The sequence below is a fragment of the Canis lupus genome, chromosome 31 (assembly GCF_048164855.1).
Source record: "Canis lupus baileyi chromosome 31, mCanLup2.hap1, whole genome shotgun sequence".
Classification (NCBI taxonomy): domain Eukaryota; kingdom Metazoa; phylum Chordata; class Mammalia; order Carnivora; family Canidae; genus Canis; species Canis lupus.
The window spans coordinates 32,954,436-32,978,616 of NC_132868.1; the positions used below are offsets into that span (position 1 = coordinate 32,954,436).

Consider the following 24,181-nt stretch of genomic DNA (forward strand, 5'->3'; position numbering starts at 1 on the left):
CATAAATGGTATCTCACTACTAATAGGGTGGAAGTCCAAGTTCTTTCTTGAAGTCATTACTGCTGCTTGAGACTCTCAACTTGGCATCCATTGATATCATCTTGGCTGAGAAGGGAAGGAGTGCCTTTTACTGCTTCTTTTGTTATCTCCATTGACACTGTGAAGGGGTCCCCTCATTACTCATGTTTAGTGGTTTAGTGGTGAAAGCTCTAACTCTCCATGAGCCTCTTCTGATTCTCCCCAGCAAGTACTGTTACTTCTGGGTGAGAGTGGAGACTCCAGTATCCCCACAGGGTCCCCAAGGACACTGAGAGATAAGTCTTTTACAACTTTGCAAGATATAAAGTCAGGGTGCTTTACTATGACTTTGCTGGTGAAAGTGGGGCCATCGCTTTTACTTTGGTGTTTGTCAAAAGTAGAATGGTTATTGTCCGGAAGTTTTGTGTCTTGCCAGACCTGCATATATTTTTCCCTTGGCGAAACAGACCAGTCTTTTGGGGGACCTTTTTACTCTCTGGAATTCCCAGGTTGCTGGTTTCTTCAACATTAGGCCAGGATATATGAAGAAAGGTGAAAACCCATGGGACTAACCATTGTGTTGTTCCTCAAATTGTGAGGTCCCTAGCTTATATGACTTCTTCTCTTTACAGAGTCTTAAGATGTCTGTTTTATGTATAATACCCAGGGAACATTGGCTCTACTTACTGGGACAAAAAGGGAAAAGTTTATCTATTCCATCTTTTTCAGAGATGAAAGTTAAGTCCTTTACCCACTAAGTAGAATATCTGAAACATACAACATAATACTGTAAATAGTTCTGCAATATTTAAGTATGTTAATGCATAATTGACACCTATCAATTTGCTGCCCAATCCAAGAAGCACATAAACCTATGCCCCTCAAATATAAGCGTTTTATTCATCAGTCCCTTCATTTTAATGCTTTATCAAGTTTTACCTCTTTTATCCATTTTAAAATCCTATTTTGTTCATAAACATACAGGCCTTTTTTTCCCCTAAGCTAATGGGGTCATCTCTGCATACTGTTCTACAAATTAAGATAACTATACTTTGATGTCTTTGCAAGTTCTTCCTGCAAAACATATATTCTGGAACAATATAATTCTTGACAAAACATTTCAAACAGGTTAGTATTAATGTATTATACTTGGGTTTATTCAGCTTGACAAATGTACTGCTCTGTTTCATTTGATTTTGTTTCATTTGACTTTTTTGCATGTCCAACACTCCTTTGAGACACACACATAGCTAGATAAAGAATTAGGATGTGTTAATTTTTGTCCACTGCTCCTCATTTTCTGGGTAATGTATATTTATGTAAGCATAGTTTTAGCTATGTGCATTCATAGATCCATAAATTGTATCCTGAAAGGGGTCATGACACCAAACTTATTCCAAATGACACTTCTCATTTCAGCATCTTGAATGGTGGTATAAATGAAACCATTGGGATCTCCCACCTGTCATATTTTTTTTTTTAATCAAAGTAAGAGCACATCCTAGTTAATGAGCACAAACTTTAACCAAGTAAGTTCAAGAAATTCACAGACAGTATTGTTCAACTGCTGTTTCCCAAACCTGTGAGGTCATTTGTTCCTTTAAGTAAAATCTGCACTGGCAGGGTATCAAGAATAGAAGTGTTCATCAGGAACTGATAGAAATGTGCCATTTTCAGCATTATTAAGTGAAAGGACTTAGTAATATTGATTGGCTTTTGATATGATTATCATCTACAGTTACTTCTAATAACATAGATCTAGAACCATAATTTATCAGACTTTAAGGGTTATATTTATTTATTTTTTATTTTTTAAAAGATTTTATTTTACTTATTCATGAGAAAGAGAGAGAGAGAGGCTGATACACAGGCAGAGGGAGAAGCAGGCTCCCTGCAGGGAGCCTGACGTGGGACTCGATCCCAGGTCTCCAGGTTTACACCCCGGGCTGAAGGCAGCGCTAAACCATTAAGCCACTGGGGCTGCCCTGGGGTAAGATAAATTTATAATAAAAGTTCATTATGACTAAGATGTAGAATTCTGATTAGGGATAACATGTACTTATTGATTCTTATTTTTTCCCTTTAAAGAAATATCATTTGGAGCAAATCTTAATAAAAGCAGTAGAAATATAGTATTATGAGGAAAAAAGGAAGGTAATTTTTCCCATTTAAAACATTGTTCAAAAACATTTTATGACGGGCTATCTGCATGGCTCAGTCAGTTAAATGTCCAACTCTTGATCTCAGTTCAGGTCTTAATCTCAAGGTGAGAAGTTCTGGCCCCATGCTGCGTGTGAAGCCTACTTAAAAAAATCTAGAAATGTATTTAAGAATTTACTGTGTGTGTAGTAGTAGTAGTAGTTACTATGTCAGTAATTTTAAAAGTATTTTATTGATATTAACTTAGGTTATCCTCATAACCATCTTTTGAGGTAGACGCTATTAGAATCCCATTATTATAGGTGAGGAAATTGGGGCAGAGAGAGGTTAAATTATTGCCAGTGGACACATAACTACTAAGGGATAGAACTAGGATACAAATCCAGGCAAACTGCTTCCAGACTTTTCATTCTTTACCATTAATCTACACTGTCTCCATTATTCACAATGCCCCCTCCCAATATTGAGGTGATATTAAAATTAAGAGCAAGAGATAAACAATTTTTAAGTACATTTCACACTGGACATGGGGCTTGAACTCACAACTCTGAGATCAAGAGTCAGGTGCTTAACTGACAGAGTCACCCAGGTGCCCCCAAAATAAACTTGATTTTTAAATAAAATACAAGCAAAGTTCTTAGTAGTAAATTTTTTGTGACTCATATTTTTTGTTCTCCCTCTCTCCTTATGCACAGTTTTTCTTCTTCTGGTTAACTCCAAATAACCAATTACTTTTCTGATCAATACTTGATAATCTATGTCTTATCTCCATTAAATCAGACTATAATCACCTTTCTTATTCATTCAGTATTTCCTGAGTAGTTACAGTCACTTCTTTACTAAATATTCTTTCTTGTTTCTTCCATACTTTTATCATCTGTATATACGTATTGGTTGACTTTGAACTTTAAGTAAAATTGTGTGAATGCCGACGTCAACTCAACTGTTTAGTTAAGAGAGTTGGAGGGGAGGCACTGAGTGCAAGGGCTCAGAGAAAGGGTGTGTTTTACAGTCTCATTTAACAATAGCTGAGTTGTGGCAAAAGACTAAAAAGGAAAGCAATGCTTATTTTCACTGCTTTAGGGTTATCTTATAATTTTTCTTTTCCTCCAGTCAAAAGAAACACAACTTCTCTGTCGTCTGCCTGCAAAAGTGGCTTCAGTTTTTTTGGAGAGAGTTTGCAATCACAACGTGCCTTGAGAGCCCCATATATATAAAGGTGTAATAGGTACCAGTAAATGGACAGTTGATTCCTAGTCACACTTCATATTAATTCATCAATTACAAATAGTCAACTTTCAAACAAAATCTTATCATAGTGTTAACAAATGTGTTATATTTTAAGACTGATATTTTTACAAATTTAGACAAAAGCCTGATGAATATGTATAAGAAGGCTAAATGACATTAAGGCTTTAAAAGGATTTTAGTCTAGTATATCTTCTAACCCCAATATTTATTTTAGTGACTTGCATTTAGGAGATAAGTTTTAAAACAAATACTATCTGAATCAATAAATGGATGTTTGAATAAGTAAATGAACATTGTATAGCTTGGAAATATTTTTGTTCTGTTCAAAATAGGTAACCCCACATGACTCAATATGAGATGATGACTCTTTTAAACAAAGAAAAATTCTTAAATGAAAGACTCAATCATTTAAGAGAGAAATCAGCCTAAAATGATTTCCACACTCTTACCGAAACAGAGATGTTTTGCAGACCATTAATTTCTATCATTTTTATTTCTTCTAATTTATCATATATAAATATATTTATAAGATATTATTTGTAGTTCTTATTGAAGTAAAAACATATTTTGCAAAATGTGACATATTTTTGGTTATACATTTTATCTGCAGTATGTTCCCTGAATTAAAAAAAAAAAAAACTGACACATTTTTTTCATTAAAGTTTAGGTGTAATATAGTAGAAATTATTTTAAATTCTCCCTCTAATTAACTGAGTAATTTCATTGTGTTTAATATAAAATAAATCAGTGAATAATTTTATTTAATATGATCTGTAAAAATTATGGTGGGTGACAAGGCAAATATTTCTTTTCCCTAAAAGAAGCAATTTAAAGTATCTTCAATTTGTTTTTTCATGAGGACCTATACACTTAGTGCTATGGATTTTCATTTATATTTTGTTGCTTCATGATAAGAAAAAGAGTAAGCAGAATGAAATAAAAACTGTTAAGATTCATAGTGGAGCAAAACAAATCTGAGTTGGAAAAATGAACATTTTCATGCCACCAAGAAGATTGTTTCTTTATTTCCGTAACTTCTGGCAAGGCCCTTTTATATTTTAACAGCCTTGTTATTCATGAATGAGGGATAATCCTTAAGGTCATTAAGTTTTATTACAAAAGACATTTAAAAATTCTCATTTACTAGAATTACTGTGTATGAACAGATACAGAAATGAACTAGAATGGACACATTACATTATATTAGAACATTACAGATTTTTTAAAAAGTATTTTAGAGTTAAGGCTTCAGAAGTTGACAGTGATCTAGAAAGGGGTCTAGTTTGTTTTCTTCATTTGCTCTTGGTTTTTCATTCCTTCTAAGCGTAACTGCTTTTATAACATCCTCAAGAGGGTGTACTTTAGGTTTGTATTTACATACATATAAACTAGATTCTAGAGTAAGTAAGGCTCTATTACTAGGTCACAACTAATTTTAACAAAAATTAGATTGATAATATATGTATGCTCGTCAATGTGTGTGTGTGTGTGTGTGTGCGCGCACGCGTGCACACACATTTGTTATTACCCCAAGAAATGGTCTGGTTAAAGAAAATTGACGAAAAAAATATGCTAATAGTCAAATTTAACTAATCGTATTGTCTTTTGTCTTGCAGGTTAGTAAATGGTGGATACTAAGTTTGCAATAAAAATTTCAAGCTCCTGTGGGAACCACTGTTCTCTAGAATTTAACCGATAGAATTGTTATCAACATGCTAGAACTACTGCAGTGTGTTATAATGACATTACAGACCAAGAATCTTAAACAAAGGGTCAAGTTTTCTGCTCTTCTTGTAACTATGTGTATTCATATCATTAACCTGCGGGATCCCTGGGTGGCGCAGCGGAACCTGCAATTCTAGAAGTAAAGGGAATGATTCTGTTTCTTGCAAACTGCAAGAGTGTGGAAAATTGCACAAATATATTTATTATAGCAAACCCCCATTATGTTACTTTTCAGAGTTTGATGGTAGTTTAGGTAAAGACAGATGATGTATAAATTCTGTGTATAGGGTTTAAAGTAATGAAAAATTTCTCACCATAGTTTTGAGAATACCAGTTGTGTCCTAGTCCTCAGACATCAGCTTGATAACAGGGCCCAACCATTGTATCTATAGAGTACATTAATAAAGAACATCACGCACAAGCTGAGAATAATTTTCACACATTCTATATTGTTAAGCTTCTTCAGAGAAGAAAAAAGTGAAAAGAACTGATTTTGATATATCGCACAGTCAGGGACCTCTGGCTTTGCTGTTTATTAACAATGATGCTGGTTTACATGACACTTTTATGTAGAAGCAGGAAGCTATTTGGGATTTTAAAATGTGAATTATAGCTCCATTGTACCTCCACTGAATTATGAGCCAGGGAATTATTTAATATTATTGGAGTTGTTCACTAAGAAGCTGATTATATGTTCTCTTTGGTGTGTTAATGAAGTATGGGATTTCTTGTATCTGCAGGATAACTTAAATGCCATTCTGAGAATTCTTTTCCAGGTAAATTGCATATTTCACTGTTAGTTTGGTAGAATAAATTCTAACATGAAGATAATGTTATTGACACTAAAAAAACAAGGGAGTATTATAATTTCTTAAATTATTCTCAGACTTTAGAATACAATTAAATACTTTGTGACTAATTTAAGTGACTATATGGGGGAAGGCATAAGGTATGTTTTTAGAACTAAGTGCAAGGAGGGATGATTATGCTTGAAAAGTAATAAAAGATCTTATGTTAGCTACAATAAAACTTGGTCATAGCTTGTAGTTTGCAATCAAGTATAGTTCAATAGAAGGGCTCAGAGCTGATTTGTACATAATCTAGTAAAATGCCATTCTATTAATCTCTGCCTTGTGCTGTGTTCCCAAGGCTACAAACATGTAGCATTGTTCTCATTCTGATTTATTTTGCTCTTTACACAATCCTACATTGATGATGGTAACTACAATCATGATCAGTATTATTATACCTGGAGTTTTTACTGTGTACCAGAGATGATGCTAAACTCTTTATATATGTGATTTCATGTTATACTCAAACCAAGCCAATGCTATAGACATCATCAGAGTGGTTAACTGGATTAGCTTTAGAATCAGACACATATGTTCTATTTTCTTCTCTACCAGTCAATAATAAGCTTTGTGATCTTTTTTTTTTTTTTTTAGTTTTTATTTATTTATGATAGTCACAGAGAGAGAGAGAGAGAGAGAGAGAGAGAGAGAGAGAGGCAGAGACACAGGCAGAGGGAAAAGCAGGCTCCATGCACCGGGAGCCCGACGTGGGATTCGATCCTGGGTCTCCAGGATCGCGCCCTGGGCCAAAGGCAGGCGCCAAACCGCTGCGTCACCCAGGTTTCCCAAGCTTTGTGATCTTATTCTCTACCTCTATATATGTGTTCGTTATCTCATCAATAACATGAAAGTGGTAATACGTACCATTAAGACTCTGGTGAGGATTAAATGATACTTCGCACATCATAAGCAATTCATAAATTGTAATTGTCATTAATTAGCCCCATTTTACACTTGGGAAAACTAAGGCTTAAATATCTAAAGCAGTTAATCAATAGCATATAGCTACTAAATAGGTTATGCAGGATTTGGATCTAGGTCTTCCTTCTGACATCAAAACAACACCTTAAATAATATGGCTGTGGTGTCTAACATTACTAATATGATTTTATCAATCATTTTAAATATTTCAAATTTAATATTTAATATTTTATCCATGTAGAAACCTAAGATTTCATATAAAGAGGTTGAATGTTTTAACTGTATATCACCGAAGATGGGGAGGTATGTTGCTGTATGTTGGGTACAGTAAATATTAACCAATATTGTATGTAAATAGATTTAAAAGGTATGATCTTCATAGTTTGAGAAATGCCTCTTTACTAGCACATACTAAATATTTCTTGTTTAGGAAATAACCTTATGAACAGATATATGTACACCTTTGTATAAACTGAAGAATTAATATAAATTGGCAATTGCGAATTATGGGATGGAGGAAGAAGCATGGATTGATATTGATAAGGAAATAAAACCAATAATTATTGACAGAGTACTGTGGTTCTACATGTTCATTCTTTTATTAATTATCAAATGGTCCCATAAGTCATTAGTATTCCCGTTTTAAAGTAATAAAACTGATATTCATCAACATTGGGTATGTTGGTTAACATCACAGAAATGGAACAAGATTAACATAGATCAGAAAATTAAGAATATTCTAGTTAAAAGCATAGATACTGTTGTCAATTAAACTTGAAGGTCATCTAGGATGGTATTCTAGCATCTGATGAAAGTTTTTTTTTTAATTTTTTTATGTTCAATTTTTTTAAATGTTTATTGGAGTTCAACTTGCCAACATATAGCATAACACCTAGTGTTTATCCCGCCAAGTGCTTCCCTCAGTGCCCGTCACCCAGTTGGTGAAAGTTTTAATTGCATCGTTTGGTGGTTTGGGCTAATGCCATTCCTAGCACCAAACCAGTGATGAGCTGTTTTCCCAGTATCACTTAGTGACCCAGAATCACTTAGTGATTCAATATGCATTTAATTATTTTAATGTTCACTCCTTATATATTTATCACATTTTGATTGTGTTTTTAAGCAAAATTTGTTCCATTTATTAAGTTGATCTATTTTGGGGATTGGTTAATCAATTACAAAAGACAAAATGAAAAGTACTAGATAGGGATGCCTGGGTGGCTCAGAGGTTGAGTGTCTGCCTTTGGTCCAGGGCATGATCCTAGAGTCCCAGGATTGAGTCCCACTTCGGGCTCCCAGCATGGAGCCTGCTTCTCCCTCTGCCTGTGTCTCTCTCTCTATCTCTCATGAATAAATAAATAAAATCTTTAAAAAAATGAAAAAGAAAACTACTAAGAGAGAATCAGTCAAAGCTGGTCTTGATCAAAGTGACTTAATAATAGAAAGAGGCCAGGTAGGTTCATTTTTGCTGGATAAACTCCATAGGGAAGCATGATAATATCAGAAAGAGTTTTGGGGTATGGGATCATTGTCTGCAACTCCTCAGTAGAAAAGTTATACGGCAGAAAGGTACGGGTCAATTAGCCTCCCCTGAGAGTTTCCCTTGGAAGCCAATCCAATTTGCTCTGGTTAAAAGATGAATAAAGCAAGCACAGGACTGCAGGGAAAAAAAAAAATGTTTATTCTGTCAAATATATTCCTTCTATTTTAGGAGACAATGTCCATTTTATCCTAAGAATAATACTATTATTGAAAGAAATGAGTTTGTAAAAGGGAAAATGAGTTTCTTATTAGCTAGAAGGGTAATCAAGGCATGAAGGTCACCTCATATTATTTTCTCTAAAATAGAGATAATGATATCCTTGGTTTTAACCCCCTCTGGAGTGTCTGGGTAGAATCTGAAGCCAGGCTCCAGCAAGGGCATAGGGAGACCAAAAAAAAAAAAAAAAAAAAGCAGGCCACACAAGAATAGTAAGTGGCCAGTTTAATAAACAAGGGAACTTACATAGGAGGCTTGTCTTAGATGGCCACAGGAAGAGAGCTCCACATCCTCCCACTAAGTCTCAAATTTTATTTTATTTTTTTTAAAGATTTTATTTATTTATTCATGATAGACACGGGGGGGGGGGCGGTCAGAGACACAGGCAGAGGGAGAAGCAGTCTCCATGCAGGGAGCCCGACGTGGGACTCGATCCCAGGACTCCAGGGTCACGTCCTGGGCCAAAGGCAGGCACTAAACCACTGAGCCACCCAGGGATCCCAAGTCTCAAATTTTAAATAGAGGTCTTAACTGAGTTGTCACTCATACCATCCAGATGGTCTCAACAACACATCACTGTCTTAAGGCTATCTCCTTGGGGAAGCTCCGTGAGTAGGGGAAAACAAGTGGAGTGCATATTCCAAGGACAGGGGAGGGGGTCAGGAGCCTCTGATTGCCTGAGTCCAGCACAGGGGTCAACTGGTAGTCATGTCTTCTCAATGACTTTCTCTAACAAATATATTCATCACAGGACTGTCCTAAAGATTAATTTAGATTAATTAATTTAAATAGGATAGTATGTAGCACATAACACAAATCGCAATTTTATTTTATTCTCCTTTCTCAAACCTCTCTACATAGAAACAAAATAGAAGCCTCCATTTATGGATTAAGTTAGCTGTATCAAGTTTCCCTCAAGGAATACCAGTTGAACCAAAATTTTCAGCATTCTTGTCTTTTGTGATCTGCTATTTTTACTAATATCTCTTTGCAGAGGCAGGATTCTTGACAGGAACTATGTGTGTGCTTTGGGACCAAGAGACTCCAAATTAAAATGTAAATCTCCTTTTCAGTAAAACTTGCAATTTCTGCAGGCAATAAGCAAGCTAATGGCATGCTGACTTTATCCAATATGGTTCAATTTATTGTGTTGCCCACAGATAGTCCTTACCTTGAGGCAACTGGGATCCATTCCCACAAATGAAATGCCTGAGCTGAAGCCTAGGAGAGTGGGGAGAAAGGCAACGGGGAATCTTATTTTCTTCTTTATTTCTTGATTCAAAGTCAGCTGCAAGTGAGTGGATGTAGACTTCAGAGACACCCACTGGCTAAAAAACTTCACAACCCTCACTGAAGCCATAATTTGGAACGAAGATGATCTGTATTATCGATTAAAAAATAAGAAAAAATAGAAAGCTACTCCTCTCGATATTATAAATTGTAAATATGGCCCAAGGTTTGCAAGACAGTGAGTAACTTTTAATTAATTTTAAAAGTTGTCATTATTGTTTTTGTTTTGAATGTAGTGTTTAGTGCATCAGTATTCAGTAGAAATATATTAAACATCACATAGGTAATTTAAAATTTCCCAGGGATAACTTTAAAAAAATAAACAGCTAAATCAATTTAAATTCTATATTACTACATGCAAAATATTATCTCAGAATATAAAAATTTACTGATATATTTTATATTCCATTTTTTTCATACATCTCAATTTGCACGACCCACATTTCAAGCACTCAAAAGTAACATGTGATTAGTGGCTACTGTATTATTGCAGGTTCAACAGGTCAATAAAGATACATGTAATGACACTGAAGGAGTTATTTTGAGGAATGATAATAGTATAATGTTTGGAAGATTTAAAAACTAGTCTATGGTGGCACCCAGGCTGCCCTCTGTATACTTCCTAAGGAGATAATCTGATATATAAAGCTCAAGAAATTGTGGATCCCTGGGTGGCTCAGCGGTTTAGCACCTGCCTTCCGCCCAAGGCGTGACCCTGGAGATCCAGGATCTAGTCCCACGTCGGGCTCCCTGCATGGAGCCTGCTTCTCCCTCTGCCTGTGTCTCTGCCTCTCTCTCTCTCTTTCTCTCTCTCTCTGTGACTAAATAATGTCTCTAGTGAATAAATAAATAAAATTTTAAAAATTAAAAAGCTCAAGAAATTATTGCAAAATTGGAGATAGTTATCAATTCTAATTTTTATATATTAATGTGCCAATATTTCAGCGTTAAGTATTTTCAGAATTACTACCTTTATCCAGTTGGAAAATTTATCTTTGACAGATATTTGTATAGGGTAACATTTGTGAAATAAATTATCTATGCATTATTATTCTGGATGCTCACTAGATGGTTCAAAATCATAGCCCTTAAATTTTACTCAATTCTGTTAAAGATTATAAATTTATCCAATAAAATCAGATTTTTTTCAACCTTGGTACAATTGATATTTTGACAACATGTAGAATTTAATAAGAATTGCAGATTTATTTCAGTGGCAAATTCCCCACGACACAAATGAAACTTAAGCTTAAAGTTTCTTCAATTGCACCAAACTCTTCCAATGTCTTGAAAGTAGTTCTAGCAGTGTATTCATAATTCTTTTAAAATTGCAGAAATAGGGTATTTTAACCACCATATGTTAAAATCTATCTCTACTTGATTCCCACTTGTTACCTTTTTTTCCCCCCCACTTGTTGGGTCATGTTAGAGTAGTTACATATTTTTCTGAGAACCAGCATAATTTTCACTTAAAGTACATTCAGTTAAGGTGTACTGAACTATATTCACATGGCATGGAGTCCCTTTTGTGTATATTTTAGTTATTATACAGGAATATACACTTAATATAAAGTATGCAGCCATAATTTCACACACACACACACACACACTTACAAAAAATAAAGCCTAATAAGATTGTGTTTTAGAGAAAAAAAACAGAAGGGTCTCTATACACAGCAAGCCTATCTGTGCATAGAGTTTCAGGAGTTTTTCATCTCAACATATCAGATCATGCCTTAGTATATCTAATGCATCCTTTGTGATTCAGACTGCCTATTCCAGATGAACAATTTGCCAAAATGCCACCATGTATGAAATACGGTTTGAAGAAAGAAGTACTCCCCAATGACTAATCTCCTACATGTATTTGTCAAGAAGTTAATGTAGGTAGCATAAGATTAATTGATTAAAAAGTTATGCAGCCCAGGGATGCCTGGGTGGCTAAGTGCTTGAGGTCTGCTTTTGGCTCAGGGTGTGATCCCAGGTTCCCAGGATCGAGTGCCCCATCAGGATCCCTGTGGAAAGCCTGCTTCTCCCTCTGCCTATGTCTCTGCCAATCTCTGTCTCTCATGAATAAATAAATAATTTTTTAAAGTTATATAGCCCAGAACAACATAGTAATAATTTAAAAAGATATTTGAAATATTCCAGTGTATCCTATAATTTGGAATTAACTTTGTATGCTCATTTCTGTGTTTATCCAAAATTGTTACATTGGAATAAAAAAAGATTAATGCAAAAATGCATCATAGTAAATTAATAACTATTACATAATGTTTCTAGATTTGGGAAGATGTTAGAACTTATTTTCTAATATAAAATTATTTTGTACTTAATTTTGTTTTCATAATGTTTTACTTTTATAGAAAAGTCTTCATCATTTTATAGATTTTTGGTCTCATAAATCCTAGATCCACTCCCTAATTTAAACTACGGAAAATGGCAACCATTTTGGCAAAGACATTCATAATTCTCTTTCTACAGCTAGATTGTTCAACCTCCATTTCCCAAGTATTTTATACCTAGTGTACACTTTCGCAAAAGCAAGCATAAACTACTACATTTCTGAGTAAACTAGGGCGGAGCATCACTCCTTCTAGAAGCACCAGAAGTCTTGGATTTCTACTCTAAGAAGTAGTGAATATAATACTACCATATATATTGCAGTGATGTTTTGAGAATTATATTGGATTGAATTATTTTTTACCCTGAACTTCAAATAAATATCATATCTTACTATTATTATTTTTCTTGTTGCTTTTTTTCTGTTCATGAGATCTGCTCTCAACATAATTTAGCATGACCTAACTTCCTACAGTTCTGAATCCTTTGACTCATTTTGTCTTTTATTGCCCTTTATGTACTCCAGGAAAGAATCACTTAGGGCATTAAGAATTATTCCATTTCTTTCTTTTCCACCAGCATCAGTCCATCAAACAGGAAAATATTTTGCTCTCAGATCCTTTGGTTTGTTGGTTGAATGTCAGGTTACATTAGGGTAACACTAACTTTAACTGGCATTTTCTTTTAAAACCGTCATTTTTATTTGTGATGCAAAAGTATTTCTCTCTTTCTGAAGTGAATTAATGTGAATTTACCAACTATGAGAAGAGTTTCTTTTCTTTTTTTTCTTTATTGAGTTAAGTAGTTCTCTGAAATGATGCTGTGTTTACTTATGAACACTTACTCTCTTTCCTATTTACTCTGGGAAAAGAAACTGAGGGTTGCCCTGGAAATGTTTATTTGAGAGTTGTTCCTCCTTTCTGAGTAGAGGGAATTAGATCTGTATCTCTCTATAGGCATCTTATCAATGTCCTTTTCTTCCTTTCAAAAATCCTAGCCTAAGTAGTATTTGAGTTAGGTTCTCAAGTATCTTGTTTCCAATTCTTTAATAACTTCATATGCACAGTATATCAGAGGTAGCCATCTTTCATAAATGGGTATGAATTATTCAGCCAATTCATTCATTTAATATGATGATTAATTAATCATTTATGCAATGATTCCCTATTGAACACCAGTATGTCAGACACATTCCAGTGCATCATGAAATAGTATATTCCAGGAAGGTAGTCCTTTCATGTTTCTGTTTTCCAGTCTTTTCCTGAAAGAAATATTAGACACTTGACTAGCCATGTGCTCTTTACTTTTTCTTCAAAGCCACTTTACACTTCAGCATACTTCCCATATGTTTCTCCATTTATTCAAAGAGAAAGGATAATGTTGAGTTTTAGGTACAATTTTAAAGTTAAGTTTTGGCAGACTCTTTCTTGGAATGGACCACACTCAGCCACATAAAATTCCATTAGATGGCGAAAATTAGGAAAACCTGAGAATAGAACCCCCAAACTATATGCAGGCACTCAGACAAATGTCAAGGAAAGATATTCAAATTTATGTTTTGTCAGATCAGTCCAAGTGCACAAGGAAGGATATGGAAAAAGATACTTTTGTTGAAGCAGGCCACAGGTAGTGAAGCTCAAATCAAAGGACCAGAGAGGATTTTCTACAAGGAGGGGAGAAATCTGTGGCCCCCACAGAGGGAAATCTGTGGCCAGGGAACTTGAAAGTTCAGGCCAAAAGGTAATAGCACTTCATCTTTTAGACCTGAATTTAGGGCAAATTCAGTTCTTCATTGAGAACAAATTAGAAAAATAAGGATAAGTCCTAATGTAGAGAGTCTGATGGATTCTGAAGTCTGAGAAAGTATCACTGAGAAAAGAAATTACTATAAACCCACATAAAACCTTAACTGTTGTAACATTTAACATGCATTATTTTGTTTGATACACACACACATACACATTTAGCACATTATTATGTCCATTTTACCATTTTATAAACTAAATTCACATAAACAAAAGTTTAAGTATCATGTGGAAGACCTGAAAGTAAATCAATTGCTTCACTGAAAAAAGATTTACTGTATGCCATGTGTTAGACACCATATTAGGTACTAATTACTCTAAGGATAATAACACATATTCACTGCCTTTAAGGAGTTCGAAGTTCATGGGAGAGACGGTCTAGAAGATATAACTGCACATGGAACTAGGAGGAAAGTAGGTTTTTTAGGACCTCAGGATAGCTAATAACCAAATCTTGATTGTTGGAATAGTCAGGTAGGGTTTTTATAGGAAGCAATTTGAACCTGGAACTTTTATGAAAACTACTATCACAAAGTGCAATACGTATATCTTTTTAACCTCCAAAGTAAAATTTTTATTAACATGATATAGTAGATAATTTTAACACTCATATCAATATTTGTATTCTACTTCTTCTGGAAACATGGAAGAGTTATACTTCTTTCCCTTAAGTCAGGCATACAGATATGTGTCTTTAACCAAAAAATGTGAAAAGACATATGTCATATTTGGAAAAAACATTTAGAGCATTTGAAGGCTGGAGTGTGATTCTCTGTGATCTATCCTCTTACTATTAAACACGAAAAATCTCATGATTCTTTAGTAGAGACAAAAGATAGTGGACCTTTAGATAACTTGGATCCTTAGATGTGTGAAGTGGAAATGGCCTGCCACTGACTCACTTTTCACATGTTGTAAAAACAAGATATAAACCTTTGTCACTGTAAGCCACAGAACTTTTAGAATTGGTAGATTCATCTGGATAAACTAGCCTATTATGGCTGATTCACATGGTTTCCTCCCTTCTTTTTTCCTTTCTGTTTTTTTTATTACCATATCAATAGATATGCATTATAAAATTATAGAACAGTGAACTTTCAAAAACTGTGACTAAGTGATGCAATCTTAACAGCCTTCCCACAGATGATTATTATTGAAATAAAATTTGGGGAAAGTTTCGTTTTCCTTTCCATGTGAAATATACCCCCTTCATTCCAAAATTATTTTCTTGTTTGCTCTCCTCAGAAAGACTATAATTTATAATCATACCAAGTTATGTTTTCACTGAACATTCCAGAAATACAGTGGCCCGCTGGAGTGTCTTAAGGCACAAATTGTGTATCCTACAAAAGCTGTATTGAAGTACTCAAATCAAGTACTCAGAATGTGACCTTACTTGGAAACAAGGTCTCTACAAAGGTGATAAAGTTAATATGAGGTCAGTGGGGGCAGGCCTGAATCTAATACACGTGGCATCCTCATTGAAAGGGAAAATTTGAGCACAGAGGAAATACAACGTGAAGACATAAGAGGGATGCTTTCTACAAGCCAAAGAATACCTAAAGCTATCAGAAGCCAGGAGAGGGGAATGGAACACATTGCTTCTCACAGGTCTCAGAAGGAATGAGCCCTGCTGACACTTTAATCTAGGATTTCTAGCCTCTAGAACTGTGAGACATTAATTTCTGTTGTTTAAGTCACCCAGTCTATGCTGTTTTGTTACTGCCACCCTTGGAAAGTAATATGCATCCAGAGAAAATATCCTCAACCCCGTCTTCATAATTTTCAATCTCTTAAGTTTGAGTTAGCATAATTTTATTTTATTATCTATTGGAAATTCTTTTACTAACCTCTAAGTATGAAAAGGGAGAAGAAATTACAAATTATTACCTTGGGATTCACTTTAAATCTTAGCAATTAATGTTATGTGTAAAGCATAATATAATTTTAAGTTCAAGTATTCTGTCTAAAAAAATTGGTACACTTAAGAAATAATGCTATACCATGGAACTAATAAAACTTTTAATATAAATACTGAATATGAGTTGCGAGTCAGCACATAACTCCTTTATGAATTATGTCACTAGATTACTTTACATAGGATACATTTTTTAAAGCCTGAACAGTACAAATAACTGATTTTCAATGATGCTATATATCTTTTCTATGCCTGATTAGCTGCTTACATTATTTATAACTCTAAGTTTGTGATGGAAACATAGGTTAAGAGTCATGAATCTTTATGCCTGAGTTGACAAGGCAACTAATATATCACTAAGCCTCTCCATTCTTGTTAAACTTACCTGTAAACCAATAATGTCAGTCCTGAATTATTTTTGATATTGATTCTATTGATGAACTGCAAAGGTTAAAATTAAAGTGTGATTTATGCTGTGATCAAGAGCATGGTGTTAGAGCACCAAGTGATCTGTGCAAATTATAACCATAAATATACTTCAGATTCTGCTTTATAGCTCTGCTATGAAGCTCCACGTTCCCTTTCTGTCTCCCACAAGGAGATTCCTTAGGATAAGAGTGCGGATAAAAATCAGTGTCTCCGATCCTGATGACTTTGTGAACAAAGCTTCTGTTTTGCTTCCCCACTTTGTAGTTGCATTCAGCTGGAATTTTAAGACTTTGAACAGATGAATTTCAACAATATGGTCTGTGCTCTATTACTTGTAGGCAAGTATTATGGATCAGAAAATCACTCACTGTATTTCCTAGTAATTCAGAGGAGCTTGATATCTTTCCTAGTTAAGCGAATATGAGTTACTGAAAGCTTTACTTTTCCACATCTCTAGGCTCGATTTGAAGGCTAGCATATCAATTCTTTCCAGCTTATCTCATTTAAGCAGACAATTTTCAATGATAGCAAGTTGTCAAGAGATATGTAGGCACAGATGAATTCAAATATGAAAAATAATGATAAGCCCACTGGGCCAAGATGGAAGAATATCAAAGGTTGTGTATTAAGTTGGAATTTCTATTGGATTATCTTAAATGTAAATGAGTAAATATCAAGCCTGAGGATACTTGCAGCAGGAGTCTCTGAAATGCCATTACTTCTTCCCAAGTATTAGATATGACCTAACTAGCCCATGGGATTTTATGAACAGCCTCATCATTGAATCTCACTAACAGATGAAAGAAATGAGGTTTTTCCTTCAATTTTCTTTTCTGCTTTTTGATCTTGAAGCAGACATCAATGAGCAGCGTTTCTCTTAGATTAAGTACTTAATTTGTGTCTATTTATAGGCAATATTTGATCAAAAATTTAAGTTTAAAAAGAGCCATCTCTGGATCTATTCATGTTTTGTGTATATGAAATGCACCTGTGAATACATTTTAATGGTTATGATAAAATCATATTATATAATGGATTTTCTAATACATAAGTGGTCAATTTCTATGTATAAAAATAATTTGGAAATGAATTATTTCCAATTTACTTGGGAGATTTGGGATTTAGATATATATGTAACATTAAGAATCTTTTCACAGAGTAGAGTTCTGTCAATTAAAGTTTAAGACATTTTTGGGGTGCCTGGGTGGCTCAGTAAGTTGAGCAGCTGATTTTTGGTTTTGGCTCAGGTCATAATCTCATGGGTCCTGGGATAGGGCCCTGCATTGGGTTCCATGCTCAGTGGGGAGTCTGCTTAAAAGATTCTCTCCCTCTGCTCCTCCTCCTACTTGTGCTCTTTTGCTCTCTAAAATAAATAAATATTTTTTAAACATAAAAAATTAAGTTTAAGAAACTTTCAATAATGTGGAAATATATATTTTTCCTGACATACTAAAACTTGTTAAATGCAAATAAATTCTATGGAGAAATGAGTGATAAAATATTTTTATTGAAAAATATATAGCATCTCAATGACCAACTTTTCAAATTTGTATTTAATAGGGACTTAAAAGGGAGAACAGATTCTTAGTAAGTGACACCTCCTGGGAATACAGCTTTTTTCTTTTCTGCCTTGAATGGGGTAATATATGCTTGGTTTCGGGAACGAACAAATTTCCATTCTCCAGTAAATACATAAGACTCAATGAGTATATGAAAATTGTAGCATTATTCACTCAAAATTTACATTTTATATTGTTTTTCTGTGATAAAATATTTAAAACTGTAAACATTTTTAAAATGTACATGTTCATTTTAATTGTCATCATTTTCCTTGTATTTTCCTATAGGAATGAGGTTATATATAGCCTAATAAACTAGTTCTTTATTATTTGTTTCCTATTTTTTAAAAGATTTTATTTATTTGTTCATGACAGAGAGAGAGAGAGAGAGGCAGAGACATAGGCAGAGGGAGAAGCACGCTCCACACAAAGAGCTCGATATGGGACTTGATCCCGGAGCCAAAGGCAGATGCTCAACCACTGAGCCACCCAGGCATCCCTGTTTGCTATTATATACCTTAATACATACTCTTCTTGATAACAATGGCTTACTAAGCCATGCCAATCAAAACAATAATGTGGATTGTCAGGGTACAACCTCCCCTGTTCTGAGAGACTGGACACATGTTTTCTAGAGAAGTCCCATACTGCTTACCCTCATTCCTCACTGGAAATTACTGGTGTATGAAGCAGATGTATTTATGTGTGTGAATGTACAGAAACATAAGGTTTAGTGTAAGATAAAAATGACTAATTTTTTCAAAATGTGTAATGTTTAAAATGGGTTATTGAAGGAGAGTTTCTTTCCTTATATTACACATATTTCAGTGAAGTTACTTAGTTAACATCAACATTTACTAAATTTTATTTTATTTTTTCATTTTTATGTCTTTAAAGATTTTATTTATTCATGAGACACACACACAGAGAGAGGCTGAGACATAGGCAGAGGGAGAAGCTCCTGCAGGGAGCTTGATATGGGACTCCATCCCAGGACCTCAGGATCATGACCTGAGCCAAAGGCAGACCCTCAACCACTGAGCCACCCAGGTGCCCCAACATTTACTAAATGTTAAGTATTTCACTAGCTGTTAGAGAAATAAACATAAAAAAGATGTTAACCCTTTCCTTGTATGTAAGAGATAGTCGGGATCACTGAATTTTCCATTTGTTTCTCTATTTTTCAGTCTTTCTTGTAGTCAGTTTGGGGACCATATGACTGATTTTATTCAATGAGCCTTGACCATAAGTGATGTGTGCTACTTTTATTTAAAATACTTAACAGTTCTTGTCAGTTCTGTGTGCCGTTACTTCAGCTGCCGGAGTGACAAGAGGATCATGTATTAAGATGATACTGAACCATAAGTTTGAAATGGTCTGAAAACTTGAACCACTACCTGAACCACTTCCCTGAAAGGGAAGTGCGCTGGAGAGACTTCAGGCCCTGTGTCAAGACCGAGGTAGTGTGATTTGCTTGTTACTGCAGCATAGCGTATTATTCCATTCTAACAGAAAAGGTCCAAATTACTTTAATTTTAAGAAAAAGAAACCCAAATGGAATTAACATAAGCAAAACACATGAAAAGTATTGCAAATATACTGAGTTACCTCATCTGAATGGTGTATCATCTCAACTAGAAAATGTAGGAATACAGATGGGCTTAAGGAGAACTAGGAACAGTCTTTTGGACACTTCAAAGAAGAGTTTGATTTCTAAACTCTGCTTCTCTGTATAGTGATATTATTCATTTCATGGCCTACAGGCTACTTTCACATGGAAGTTAATATAGCTCTGGACCTCCAAACTCCTAAACTTGAAATATTTATTCCCTTTTCTTTAGACAAAAATCTAAAAGAATACACTGCTTTGGTTATTTTTGTTCAATTGAACATGCTGAGACAAATCAATTTGAGCCACTTGAGTGAAGTTCAATTTGAGTCACAAAACAAACTTTGATAAAATTATGGCAGATATGCGGACTATGAAGGCTCACATTTGAATCCCTTGTTTGAAGTGATAAGGTGGAGCTTCACCAAGAAAAACAAACAAAAAAAAAGGTATGTCAGGAGTAGGAGTGGTTTGTATTTTTAAAATGTATATAATCTAATAAATAATTTTAACATTATAAAAATCTAATTTACATGGTGGGTTCATCCTAAAAATATTTAACAGAGATTCTATTATATGCTAGATACTGTTGTGGGTATAAAGAATAAAGTAATACACAAAACAAATAAGGTCTATACCCTCATTGTGTTTACTTTTTTAAAATATTTATTTATTTATTTATTTATTTATTTATTTATTTATTTGAGAGACACAGAGAGCATGAGAGCAGGGGGAGCGGCAGTGGGAGAGAAGCAGATTCACTGCTGATTGAGGAGCCTCAGCCCGGGCTCAATCTCTCTACCCTAAGATCATTACCTGAGCCAAAACCAGGACTCAGAAGCTTAACTGACTGAATCACCCAGGTGCTCCTCCCTCATTGTGTTTATAGTCTAAATTCTTGCCTTTAATTTTCCTTTTGAATTAAATATCAAGTAAAAAAAAAAAAAGAATTTTCATTGGGCTGAAAATAGCCCTTAGATAATTAATATTTAAATAAAACTATTACATAAACCACAACAAATTTGCTCCATCATCTGTGCTTCTGAGCATTAAGAAAAAGAAACCAATGAGAGTAAGTGAAGGTGTGAGGGTAAAGGTTTAACATGGCTTCTCAAGGTATAGTAATTTTAGTACATTTATCAGTCAGATTTCAGTGAGGAAAGCAGAGTTACTATGAGTAAGATGACTACTGGTGATGTATGATAACAGCTGACCTTACATCGACGAGGGAAGACCTGGTGGAGGATGTGCAGGAGGGTCAGAGAAGTGTTAACAAATACCTGCCGGAAGCACTGGTATGGGTAGATAGGTAAGACTCTCAGGGAAATCTGAGGCAGCTGTTGCTTCTTGCCCCTGCAGTGAATTTTCAAAAGGGAGCTTGTAGAAAGATCCAAGGGAAGCTGCTTTTCCTGTATATCTACTGCTTCTGTGGATCTGCATTCAAGCATCCAGTGATGAACCTGGGGACATGGTTGTATAACAGATTCAACAGTTGGAAAGATAACAATCAGAAGGTTTCCTGTGGATCTGTCACAATATCTGGCTATGACAACCTTCTAATAATAATGGCTGTTACTTCATCTCACTATCCAAATCTACTATAAGTGCTTATATTGGCCAATTATAACTCAGAACCATATAGGGAAGCAATTTTGAAAAACACAGTTCTTGGTTGTGTTTATGTTGATATATAAAAATAGGGCATGGTAAGGAATTAGGTTAGTATTAGTTTTCCCGTTACAGCAATTAAGGGAAAAATAACTGATTAAATAAAATATAGTACATTGAAGTGTCTCCAAAATCCTCCATTTTATTTAGAAATGTAATTTCATTTTTATTTGAAAATGGATTAAACTGAACCCCAAATGTATATAGAATGTTTACATAAGATATTTCAAATAATATTTGCATATTTAATCATGTTACTGAGGTTTCATTGCTAAATACCTGAGTAAGTTTTTGTGTTATTGACACTTTGGAATCATCAATGTATCTGAGATTTCCCCTCTGACGCTCATTCAAGAAATTAGGTGGAGTACATCTTAGTCTTAGATAGCAGAATCTGAATCATCTTGTTTAAATCAAAGGAGCAGTTATTTATTTACAAAATGAAGAATTCAAAAGGAAGCCTTCAGACATGGATAGAAGTACTTGTATCAGGATGCTGTTTTTCTCTCTCAGTGCTCCAATTTCCACTGTGTTGGTTTCATTATTAGCCAACCACTATTCATATGTAGGCTAAAGAAATTGGTCAAGATCTCTTCAAAGGTTTGGTTCTAACACCAACCATCCGGGAGTATCTCTTTACCCACAGTTCAAACAAAACTTCAAGTGATGGTGCTTATTAGCTTATCTTGGCAATATTCCAGTCTCCAAAACTATCACTGTGGTTGGGGATGCAGCAATGATTAGCCTGGCCTAAATCATATGCCCATTTCTATGGAGGCAGGAAACTTTCATTCACATGCAAGCCTCTTAAATGGGTAAAAAGAAAGACAGCTAATGATAGAAGTAAGAGGAATGGATTGCGGGAAGGAAGGTGTAACAGGTTGAATTTTGTCCCTTCCAAAATTCATGCACTGAAGTCCTGAAAATGTGTCCTTATTTGGCAATAGAATTACTGCAGACATGAATAAAGTTAAGATTAAGTCATTAGTTGGGTATTAATCCATTATGGCTGGTCATTTTGTTTTATTTATTTTTTAATGATTTTATTTGAGAGAAAGAGCATGAGCAGGGGGAGGAATAGAGGGATAAGGGCAAGTAGTCTCCTCACTAAGCATGGAGCCCAATGCAGGGCTCTTGATCACAGGACCCTGGTATCATGACCTGTGCTGAAGGCCGACGTTTAACCAACTGAGCCACCTAGACAACCCTTGACTGGAGTCCTTATAAAAAGAGGGAACTATGACAGAAAGATATTCATACATGGAGAGTGTCATGTGATGATAAACTCACAGAGTAGGCTGATTCTTCTATAAGCTAAGGAGTGACAAATTTTCCCAGGAAACCACCAAAAGCCAGGTGAAAGACATGGAACAGATTATCTTTCATAGCCCTTGAAAGGAACCAACTCTGCTTATAACTTGATCTTCAACTCCCGCCTTGCATGACTTTGAGACCATAAATTTCTGTTTAAGCCATCCAGTTGATCGTACTTTGTTATAGCAGCCCTAGCAAACTGCTAGAGAAGGCAAAACCAATAATGGTCCATTACATAGCTATTCTAGATGAGCATTTTTAGATATATGCTAGTATTTACCATAATATGCCAAAAGCCAACTAAGCAATTTTCTATTTTCAATTTTTTTTTTTAAAAAAAAACCTTTAAATTCAAAATGTGAGATACTGAAAGTTCAAATCTATTTTCCTGGTAGCTTACACGTGCTGACCCACATTGATATAAATCCTTGTGTCTGATTAATATCATCATGTCCCCCAGAGTATAACAGAATTCCTTGCATGACAAAATAGGTGTTAAGTAAATATTTACTGGTTTAAAGAACTATAATTATAGTATTTACAGTAGGAATCTACTAACGTTAGTGTTAGATTGTGCTAGGCACAGGATTAGCTACTATCATGGAGAGAAGCAAAGAAGACAAAACTTCACTTTGAGAAGTGTATTAGTTTCCTTCTGCTGTTACAACAAATTACTACAAAACTAGTAACTTTAAAACAATATAACTTCATTTTGCATTATAATTCTTTAAGTTAGGAATCTAATGTGGGTCTCGATTGGCTAAATTCAAGCTCCCTTTCTCCATTTTCAAAACCAGCAAAGTTGTATCCTGATCATTCTTCCACAGTCCCATCATCCTCTGGACTCTATTCTTCCTTCCTTTACACATTTAATGACCCTTATGATTATACTTGGTTCACTTGGATAATCCAGGATAATTTCCCAATTTAAGGTCATCTGATTAACAATTTTAATTCCATCTGCAGCTTAACTGCCCTTTGCCACATAAGATATTCTTCACTGATCCAATGGATTAGAATGTGGACATCTTTGGGTTGCCATTACCCTACCTACCACAAGAAGCTTACAGTCCTTTTTTTGAGAATGGGAAAAGAGAGAAAGTAGAGATGAATTTATTTAGGTTTTCAATGGAATGGCATATACTTTTTTCCCTCTTAACTGATATGATGGATAATTAACTAAGATATTGTATGCTGTGTAATAGCAGTGACTTAATTTTTCCTTTTCCCTTTAGAGGTTGTTATTGCAAGACAATTAAACATTTGTGTCATAGCTTTTATAAAAGGCAATGTATTTAAAATTTTTAGGGATCCCTGGGTGGCGCAGCGGTTTGGCGCCTGCCTTTGGCCCAGGGCGCGATCCTGGAGACCCGGGATCGAATCCCACGTCGGGCTCCCGGTGCATGGAGGCTGCTTCTCCCTCTGCCTGTGTCTCTGCCTCATTCTCTCTCTCTCTCTGTGACTATCACAAATAAATAAAAAAAAATTAAAATTTTTAGTGCTGTCTTATTTTTAAAGCTATTGATTAATGTTGATACTTTCAGACCATTTAAAAAAATCA

General features: G+C 34.8%; 1 long non-coding RNA gene across 5 annotated transcripts in view; it reads right to left on the reverse strand.

Annotated features, from left to right (window-relative positions):
* Positions 1-24,181, reverse strand: part of LOC140622260 (uncharacterized) — a 279,983-nt gene that overhangs the window by 110,537 nt on the left and 145,265 nt on the right. For 3 of the 5 annotated variants that reach the window (XR_012022016.1, XR_012022014.1, XR_012022013.1), the window contains exon 4: positions 5,469-5,540. The exons of the other annotated variants lie outside the window; for them this stretch is intronic. This is a non-coding gene — a long non-coding RNA (uncharacterized lncRNA). The remainder of the gene's footprint in view (positions 1-5,468; positions 5,541-24,181) is intronic. 5 annotated transcript variants of the gene reach the window in all.